We start from the raw sequence: 10,742 nt of genomic DNA, 5'->3' as shown, positions 1-10,742 counted from the left end.
CACCTCTCTGAGATGACATTTGTGTTGCCGCTCGAGCAGTTATAAGACACAAACCGTATGAAAATCTGGGCGAAACTCATTCCAGCTGAAAGAAATAATACATGCAAAGGCCCTGGAGCAGGAACGAGTTTGCTGATAAGCTCCTGTCTCTTCTACCTTTCTCTTACTTTGAACATGGATGTTATGTGATGTCTGGAGCTGTAAGAGCCATCTTGGGTCCATGAGGCAACAGGCATAGGTCAAATGCTAACATACTAAGGATGGCAGAGAAAAAAAATAATCTGAGTACTTCATGGAATCATTAAACTGCTGCACCAGTATCACCAACTGCCTACTCAAGACTGCTTGTTCTGTGAGAAAAAATAATCCTTTTTTGTTTAAGGGACCATTAATCAGTTTTTCCATTACTTGGAGCCAAAGATATTCTTAACAGACATAACATTGTACAATGTGGCGAGGATAACTAGACTTTGAAGGTTCTTAATCTGGGGAATGACAAAATCTGATTTAGGTTTTTAAGAGAGCATTCTGTGAAATTAAGAACTGTAGAAAATGTGGTCCTAAGATTCAGAAATAGGTTTTTCAAGGCTTTGTATACCATGATAAGCTCACATTTTATTCTAAATGCAATAGGAAGCTGCTATAGGAAATGTCAAAACTCATTTGTATTTAAAGGGCTCCTTTGGTTGCAGAGTTAGGAGATCAGTTAAAAGGCCAATGTATTAGCCTGGAAAAACCGCTGGCAGACTGACAAGGGTGATATCAGTAAAGACAGAGAAAATTAGGGGGAAAGAACATTCTGGCTACAACTAGAAGGAGAGAAACCTGTTAGCTACCACAGTCATGAGTGAAGGATAATGGTGCCTAGTGGATTGGGGAACCATTTTGGATGTAGTCTCTTTTTTAAATTGAAGTATAATCAATTATAATATGTTACTTTCTGGTGTACAGTATAATGTCCCAGTCGTGCATATATATACATATATTTGTTTTCATATTCTTTTTCATTAAAAGGTTATTACAAGATACCAAATATAGTTTCCTGTGCTATACAGAAGAAATTTGGTTTTTTATCTATTTTTATATATAGCAGTTAATATTTGCAAATCTCTTGAATAGACTTGCTAATGAATTGGATGTGGGATGAAGAGGGAGAAACAGGAGTGGAGAATAAATCTTACATTTTCTGCCTGAGCAACTAGGTGGATGAAGATGATATTATTTAGAAGAGGTCAGCATAAAACTAAGAGTTCTGTTTTCACCAGGTTTTAAGTTTGATTTTTTTTTTAATTTATTTTTTATTGAAGTGTAGTTGATTTACAACGTTAGATTCAGGTGTGCAGCAAAGTGACTCAGTTATACATATACATATATATACATAATTCTCAGATTCTTTTCCATTATAACTTATTATAAAAAATTGAATATAGTTCCCTGCACTATACAGTAGGTCCATGTTGTTTATCCATTTTATATACAGTAGTGTGTATCTGTTAATCCCAACTCCTAATTTATCCCTCCCCTTCTTTCTCCTTCGGTAACCATAGTTTGTTTTCTGTGTCTGTGAGTCTATTTCTGGTTTGTAAATAAAATTTTCATCTTTTTTTAGATTCCTCATAAGTGGTATCATGTGATATTTGTCTCTCTCAATAAGACTTCCGAGACAGAATATCAAGCAAGCATGGGATATATAAATGAGGAGTTAAGGGATGCTTTTGGACTTGGATTTAAAAGTCTGGATTCATCTGCATGCATGCCTAAGACTGCATATGAGCTCCTAGAAAGAGAAAGGCAGCAGCTCCCAAACCAAGCTCTGGTACTTGTCAATCATTTAAATACTGATTAGGGGAGAAGGCGGAGGAGACTTAGGAGGAACTGTCATGAGGAAGGAAGAAAACTAGAATTGTGTGTTACTGTGGAAGGCAAGAGAAGATGTTCCAGATAGGAGGCAGGGGGGCATCCATTTCAAATGCTGACAGGTCAAGAAAGGTAAGAAAGAAGGGAGATTTGGATTTGGCAAGATGATAAACCTTGAAACACAGTTTCAGGGGACCGATGCGGTCGGAAGCCCCATTCAAGTAGGTTGTAGAAATCACTGCATGAGCCATAAAAAAAAGAAGAGGCAGCACCCACAGACAGTTATAATGGGAGAGCTTGGCCAAACACTTGTGCTTCCCCTGAGGACTATGTTCTTTCCACTTGCCTTTATTTCTTACTGTTTTCCCCTACTGTTCCCCTTTGTGCTACGTGGTCCTCTGGGCTAGTGCCGAGTCCACTGAGGAATCAGTAGTCTGGGAGCCCCAGGCATGGTGGTCCCCGGCAGGGGGTAGACACTCTCCTCCCTTTTACTGCCTTTCTTACTGAACACCAGCACTGGAAGTTATTTGATCGTGGTCAAAGACAGAATTTTGAATTTTCTGACTTTCTCGTATGTCAAGTCTTTAGCCTTGCATCACCTACACTTCGATCCTTCATTTAATTTACTTGGTTTCTCAAAAGCAGCAGAGAATGAGTTGTGTTTGTGTCAGTTTATTTTAATGTATAATGAGCGATTCAAATGATTGCACATCCACACATTCAAATTGTGTTGAATGCGTAATCATTTAAATGAACACAGGTGCCACGCGCCTATGTGTGCCTGGAAAAAACCACCCTCTGTGCTTCATGTGGAAGGAAGATGATGTGCTTGGCTGTACACAGCTCATATCTTAATTTCCTTTTAATTTCATTCCTCTTCCACTGCTTTGTTTTCTCCATCCAATAAAGCAAGCTGAACCCTGGGTGTTAGAAGGTAGATACATGAGCCAACAGCAAACTTGAAACCCTTCTTAAACACACGTGAAGCAGCAAGCTTGCAAATGTGGAGGGTATTTTTTAACTTTAGGGGTGAAAACTTATAAATCTGTGCTCTTTAAAATTAGCATTTTGAGGTACACATTACTATACATAAAACAGAAAACAACAAGGACCTACTATATAATACAGGGAACTATATTCAGTTTCTTGTAATAATGTATAGTGGAAAAGAATCTGAAAAATTATATATAAATATATACATGTATGACTGAATCACTTTGCTGTACACCTGAAACTAACATTCTAAATCAACTACACCAATAAATTTTTTTTAATTTAAATTAAAAAATTAGCGTTTTCAGGAAGGTATGAAACCCTAGAAATAGGATGAAAGAAATTAAATTATCCTTTCTGATGATGCTCCTGTGAGACAGGAGTAATGGCACTGAAACTTCCCTCACGCCACTCCTGATGGTTTAGTATCAATCCTCCCCAGGTGGGCAGACGAAATGAACCCTGGCATGTTGACTGGAATGGCACTATTAATACGACCCTGTTATCTCATAATTAATTTACTCTTCATTTTACAGACAGGAACTACATCTAGTGAAATGAAAGCACTTGGGGTTTCTCTGAATTGGCTCCTGAACTGTTTGTACACCCACATCGCTAAATCCCAGTTGAAGTGCAGGTGTACAATGCAATCCATTCCCACTCCCTAACCTGTTCAGGTCATTATGAGGGAATCACAAGTCTTTAGGTACGAACATAACGAAGTATCAAAGAAACCCTTCATCACTACCACGTGTTCCACCTGAACACACTTGAAGACTCAACTGAGAAACCAGGGCTTCTCAAAACGAGGTGCGTGGACCACTTTTGGTGGACTCACCTGAAGGGCTTATTAAAAAAGTACTGATTCCTGTTTGCCACGCCACTCATCAGGATCTCTGGGGGGAGCCCTGGCATACACATTTTTAACAGATCCTCCAAGGGTGTTTATGCCCTCTAACGCTTAAGAATCATTGAACTCAACTATTTTGTATTAGCCACACTTCACATGTGATACCACTTGCTTGTCGTTAAACCACTTTCTCTGTATGAGAAAGAGAGAGAAACACTGGCTCCCGCTATGTCACAACTGGAATGGGAAACGAGACGCCCAGCCAACACGCTCTTCTTTGGCGAGGTTGCCCTCACAGACTCTGCAAGGGTAGGCAGTGTATGTAGTAGTCATGCTGCCGCCACACCCATCCAAACCCATTCAGAGTGGGCTGGACATCTGACCCAAGCGGAGTTAATTAGGGCCTCTTAATAAACGGAGGTAGCAAAACTGTAGTAATTGGTGGTAGTCCCTGCAAGCGGAGAGTCACTCCAGTGGAAGTGGCGACCCTCAAGGCTGGGAGTTCGGGGGCTGTGTGAATAGATGAATAAACGGAGAGAAACTGACCCCAGAGAGAAGCAGAGGGCGAAGCAGATGTCCCAGAAGAGGGGAAATGAAATACACTAGGGGGGGAGAGAGAAGCCTGGCGCGGGCCCGCGAGAGAGATGGGAAGAACGGGAATCTTGCTTCCCAAAGCCGTCCTAGCGTCTCCAATTCCACATACTCATTGGGTTCAGCTGAACTTCCAGGTCTTCAATCCCATTTGCTTAAACTGGTGTCCGTCAGGTCCTGCGGCTTGCAACCAAATGGCCCTGATTTCAACCGGGATTCTTTGCTTTTCAGGGTTCACGATACGCTACAGGAGTTCCTGAGTTCCTAGTCTACCACCAGGACCATCCTGGTGAACTAGTAAAAAGATAATAGGTCATCTCTCCTCGGTTTTTTTGTTTGTGTTTTGGAAACGGCTTTTTTACGGTCCCAGGCAGAGTACAATTAAACGCGCAAAGCAGGAATGTCGGATACCTGGGTTGAGAGGCCACTAGTCAGAGTAACTGTGTTACTGTCCCCGGCCCTCCCTTCGGAGAAGTTGAGGGACAAGCTGGCAGGAAAAAGCCCCAATGCCTTCAAGGGTCATAATACATCTGTATCTTGAACCCCCGCAGCTGGGAAACCAAACCAAACCAACGAAACCAATGAAAACCAAACCAAAAAAATAACCAACCAACCAACCAAACCTGAAATCTTTGCTTAAAACATAATAAACAAAGGGGAAAAGCTGCCAGGGTTTTCCGCAAGCCAACACCTGGCCGACTTGCTAATGGGGCGCCGGGAAGCCAGGCTGGGCCCCCGTCCACTTACTGTGCGCGTTAGGCAGAGAAGGTTCCTGTCCCCCACCGAGGACAGATTCAGCGACTGGTGGGAGCGCTCTGAGAAAGGGATGCGCTCCACTCTCCTCATCCAGCCTCCTTTCCCTCCCGCCTTCCACTCCTCACTCCGCTCCCCTCCCCCGCAGCTGTTCCAGAAAAAGGAGCCGGAAGCCGGAGGGCGGGCCCAGGCTGGCCTGTGTAAGAGGAGGCTTGGCCAGGTTTTCAGCTGCAATCAATTTTCCCAATAAGCTCTAAACCTCTGAAACGCATCTGAAAATTGAAACGCTGATACACTCGTCAACCACCGCAGTACACGACCATAAATCTTGAGTACAGATAGTTGTTTGTTGTATTAACGAAGTACAAAATACATTTAATTAGTGTGAACTTTAGGAAATGTGCAGTGTAATAAAACAACCTTCTACTTAGGGTTGGGGAAGCTTGTTTCAATACGATGTGTGCCGTACTGGCAAAAGAGGTTTTATAAAATATGCAGAAATTTGCTTCTACTAAGCCAAAAAAAAAAAAAAAAAAAAAAATAGAAGACACAAGGTCTTTAGGCCATTGAGCATTAGTCCCAGGGACAGCACCAGATTAAAAATGAATGTTTGCTGGAAGTGGCGTGGTCAGCCCAAGAAGTAAAACTGAATCAGTGTGAACGTCCTGGCTGTCCTCACACCTTAGTTTATTTTCCTGGTGAATTTATGCTCTAGACTTCCTAACTTCCTGTTCAAAATCCATCCTCTGTTCCTGGAAATGCCACCTGTGCCCCAGTGATTATTAGAAAATTGGTTTCCTAAGAGTTCCTAAGTCCTTCCTGCAAAGGAGTTGGGAATCTAAACTGACTCTGGGAAAGAAGAGCCTGATGGAATAAAGCATGTGGGTCAGGAAACTTAGATCCTAATCCCAGCCTTGATCGTAACTTTCTGTGTGACCTTGAGAAAGTCAGTTAACACCTCTGTGCTTCAATCTCTATCTGAAAACTGAGGATGACAGGGTTTCCTTTGGACCATGTTTTATAGACCTCAGATAATTCCCGCACTATAATGAATCTGAATAAAAAGGGATGGGAGGAAACAAGATTATGTTATCCTCTTCCTCTCACATGGGCACACACACATGTACACCTAATAACAACTGGAAAAAAACCAAGGAGTAGTTTCTTAGCTTACTGAATTGGTTTTTGTTTATCTTCTAAAGGGAAGATGTAAAGACTTCTTAAAGTCAGGACACTTAATACTTAGAAATAGTTTATTTTAATTGTAAATCAGAAAAATTTCCCCAGAACTAAGAATCCATGTTAAAAGGGTAAAAATAATTTTAATATCTGCCCCAAATCTAGATAATAGGAATTTTTTGAATCTGCTCTTCTGAAAAAATAGATCTATATTTATTTTTAAAGTTCTAGATTCAAAAGACCAAGTGTAAAGGTTTTGTGTGATTTGGGGCATGTTAATTCACCTTTCTGTGGTTCCTCATTTGCACAATTACTGCCTTACTAAGAAGGTGGTGAGGAGTAACTCGGCCAAACCTCATTTTTTCCCTCTCCATCTGGAGATATTGTTATACAAATGGAATATAATATCATAGAATTTCATATCTGGTAAAGTCCTTAAGACCACTTAATCTAAACCCTTCCTTTTGTAGATAAATAAACTGAGGCCCAGAGAGATTAAATGTCACATCCAAGGCCACAGAGGTGGCAGGCCTTGCCTGTCCCTGTGCAGTGTGCTTCTGCCACACCCCACCTGCCTGGTTTGAAGAAGTTCATGTCCCTCCAAAAAATAAAGAAGGGAATCTATTCATAGCCAGCGGGTACAGTTTGTCTCACTTCTGCACACTGACTACTTGTGAAGAGGTTGCCAATTTTTTTTTTTAATATTGAAAATATATCAGGTGATATTACCTTTATTTTGACAGTCAGCAAGACAGCCCAGACAGAGGAATTAAAGCTGATCATTTTAGAAAACTTCGTAACACTAACTGTTAAGAAGGGTCATTTTGACACTTACATGATTAGGTGTGGTTTACTGTAAATGCTGCATTTTCTTGGCTAAAATCTATTTTATCCATCCTTGATTTCTGCAGAGAAGCCTCACCAACTACGATGAAGTTCATACACACACACACACAAAATATGGCCTTACGGGATAGCACCTATTTAGCATGGGTTTCTTTTAGGGCATATTTTGCTTGTCCTTGTCCTATCAGACATGGGGAAGGACGCTTAACTACAGGTTGGTTTAATCCTCTGCTTCTATGTTTGATTTACCCACATTGAGCAAAGTTATTAACAGACTGTAAAGATGTTCCCTAGCTTTTGGTTTCTCATATATCGTAAAAAGTCTTCACTCACCCCTGCACCCCACCAAATCGGAAACATACATAACACTTCCAACTGTCAATTTCCAAATTTTAGTTTTGCTAAGTAAGGAAAAAAAACCCCAGCTAACCAATTATCACTATCATTTCATAGAGGAAACAACAATTTAAACAAAAAGTCACATTCTCAAAATAAAATCATTATATTGAATACTTCAATTTTACAAAGCCCTAACCACCATGACTTTGTTTTACAATTAAACAATGCCTTCACCACAGAAATTCAGATGTTTAATTGGTCAAGAGATCTTAAGTATACCGGACAAAATGTAGCTACGTTATCTGTTTTACTTTCTAGTCCTTCAAACCCAAAGTTCAGTGACTTATCTATGCATAACATTTAACAAATGCAGATGTCTGAGCTGCAGGGGGGTCATTCAGAACCTCTGCTTTCCTGGGTGTGATCTTATTGTGGACTGGCAGCAGCCTAAGAAGCGAAGCAAAACCACTCAAGAACATTTAAAGTCTCTATTGTGACCTTCTATTGGTCTGGCCCAACATCAATGAGACAAGAAAATATGCTCTCCCTGCATTTGCAGGAGGCACTGCACAGACCCAAAGCGAGGGCATGGATGGCTCGTAATTCTATAACAAGGTGGGAATTAAAGAATTGGAGCAGAATCCAATCTACTGCATCTTAGTACCTGAAAATGTGCCATGCCGCACGAATAACGATGGCCCACCGCATCATCCAGGCACGTATGCAAGATTCCTGCTCTTACAAATGACCTTAGGAGTGTTTCCAGAGAAAGGTGTACATCCTAGCACCCTAGTCTTGGGTTTTCAACTTAAGAAGCAGATGGTCTATCACCACCTACTTATATTGAAAACTGGGTTTGCCTTTTATTTTTCCTTTTAATAATTTTAATGTTAAGACCCTCTTAACATGCATGGTACCATCTTATTACTTAGAAAAACTTCTCAAGGGCACACTTATCATGGATCTGCTGTGTAGAACAGAGCAGCAAGTTATGCGTCTGTTTTACTTCATTGCCGAGGGCAGGGGTTCACTAAATCTGGCTCTCAGAGAGTAGGGCCTAGGCACCGGTGCTTTTTAAAAGCACCTCCGGGTGATTCAAAAGCACAGCTAGGGTTGAGAACCATCGGCTGGGGCCTGTGACCCACGGCTGATTAAAAATACCACAAGGATGTCGTACTTCACGCTAAATCTCCCTTTGCGAGAAGTTAAGCTGCAAAGCCAGTTTGCAAGAAGACAGTGTGTAAAATTCCCTCCACGGTCCACTCAGACCAGCAGCATCAGCGTCACCTGGGAGCTTGAGAGAAATGCAGCCTCTCGGGCCTCTGAATCAGAAATTATAGTTTAAAAGATACCCAGGTGATTCATATTCACATTAAAGGCTGAGAAGCACTGCCGAAACTCTTAAATTCTAATTAGGCAAAACAAATCAGTCTCCCCTTAGAACACATTGTTCTTAGGTTCCCGCAATTCAAGTCCAGGATTCAGCATCAAGAATGTTACAAGTGAGTGAATTGCTATAGTGAGATATGTATGTAATATAGTAGACTGCAATGTGATGTATGATTAATATAATACAATATAATATAATATAATATAATATAATATAATATAATATAATATAATATAATATAATATAATACAATACAATATAATACAATATAATACAATATAATACAATATAAAATAATATAAAATATCTCTTCCTTTCCAAATAAATTTATTTGCAGGGGAGGAAACCCTAAATTGTGTTACGAATAGAAGGACTATTCAACTACTCAGCACAGTAGTACTTTATTGCCCCTTTGTTCGCTGTGGTAGAGGTAAAATAGACAAGATCTGGTCCTTGCCTTAAGGCCATTTATTCTAATGAGAAGCTAACAACTTAATGTGATCTAAAATCCTAAACTAAATGGAGTCAGATCCCCTCGGTTAAAATTCTGGTCCTAGCTGAGTGATTTTAGGCAAAAGTACCTAACTTTTCTGAGTCTCAGTTTTCTTATCTATAAAATAAATAAAATAAAATAAAAAATAAAATCCTAAACTAGAAATACAGCGATGTTTTTGGGCGGTGACTCTCCAACATTAATGTGCGTAAGAATCACCTGGAAGACTTCTTTAACCACAGATTGCCCCAAGCCCAGAGTTTTCCAAGTCTGTGGTGGGACCTGGGAATTTCCACATCTAAGTTTGCTGCTGGTCAGGGACCACACTGAGAACCACTGGGTTATGGACATAGGGCCAAAAAAACCAGGATGCTAGGATTCAGGTGGGTGGCAAAGGATGAGCCAAATGTTGACAGGCAGAGAAGGGAGAGAAGGGCATTCCTGGTTGGTACAATAATCAGAATGGGGCATATATGAGGATCTGTGGGAAGTCTGCTATGATTGGCGCTCAGGGTATGTGAAATGAGGAATGGATGAGACTGGAAAGATGGGCCAGCGCCAATGCATGGAGGGTCTAGGACAGCAGCAAGGGAGTCTGAATTTTATTCTGGAGGCAGTGAGGAGTGACGGAGGGTATTTGAGGATAAAAGTGTTTTTTGTTTTTTTTTTTAAAGACATGCTCCAAATTTTACTCTAGGATAGTAGTTTTAAGTAGCAGGGAGGAGGATGGGCTGGGGAGGCAAGAGAATGGAAATCAGGAAAGCAGGTAAGAGGCTATCCCAATGATCAAGGAGAAAGATCCAAAAACAGGTAGGACCACAGCCAGAATAGCTGGTGACCTTCATAATTCTGGGAAGCCCTAGGAGAGCCCAGGATGGGACAGTGACAGAAAAGAAGGAGGGTCATTCATTCATTCAACACGTATGTATTGAGCTCCTGTCATATTCCAAGCACTGTGCTAGGCACAGAGGAAACAGCAGTGAAGGAGACAGACAAGGTTCTCGCCCTCCTGGAGCTCTTGGACTAGTAGGGAAAACAAGGCAACAGGACCAGCGAAGAGAAGAAACTATGGAACAATGTGTGTGTGATGTCAGAACTGGGGATGGGGCTGGTTGCCTCACCCAACTTGGGGAGTAAAGGAAGGTTTCCAGTGGAAGAGACAATTCTGGACTCTCCCTTTATGTTCAGCTTATCATAAGCCACTGTTTCTCTCACTCTCCATGCTCTGGAACTGGGTCTCTTTCAATTCTTTTCAGCCTCAAGACCTTTGTACATGCCTTTCTCTTGGCTTGGAATTTTCTTCTCTCTCCTACCTAGAGAATTACTCATCCTATGAGGTTCAGCTTAAATATCACTTTCACAAGGAGTTTTCTGTACCCTCAAGGTTAGAGCAATACCACTGTTTTATTCTCTGAAATCTTCCTATATTTCAACTTCCTAACACATATCTC

Source organism: Camelus bactrianus, chromosome 12 (genome assembly GCF_048773025.1).
Source record: "Camelus bactrianus isolate YW-2024 breed Bactrian camel chromosome 12, ASM4877302v1, whole genome shotgun sequence".
NCBI classification, from domain to species: Eukaryota; Metazoa; Chordata; class Mammalia; order Artiodactyla; family Camelidae; genus Camelus; species Camelus bactrianus.
Note: the sequence above shows the minus strand (reverse complement) of the source record.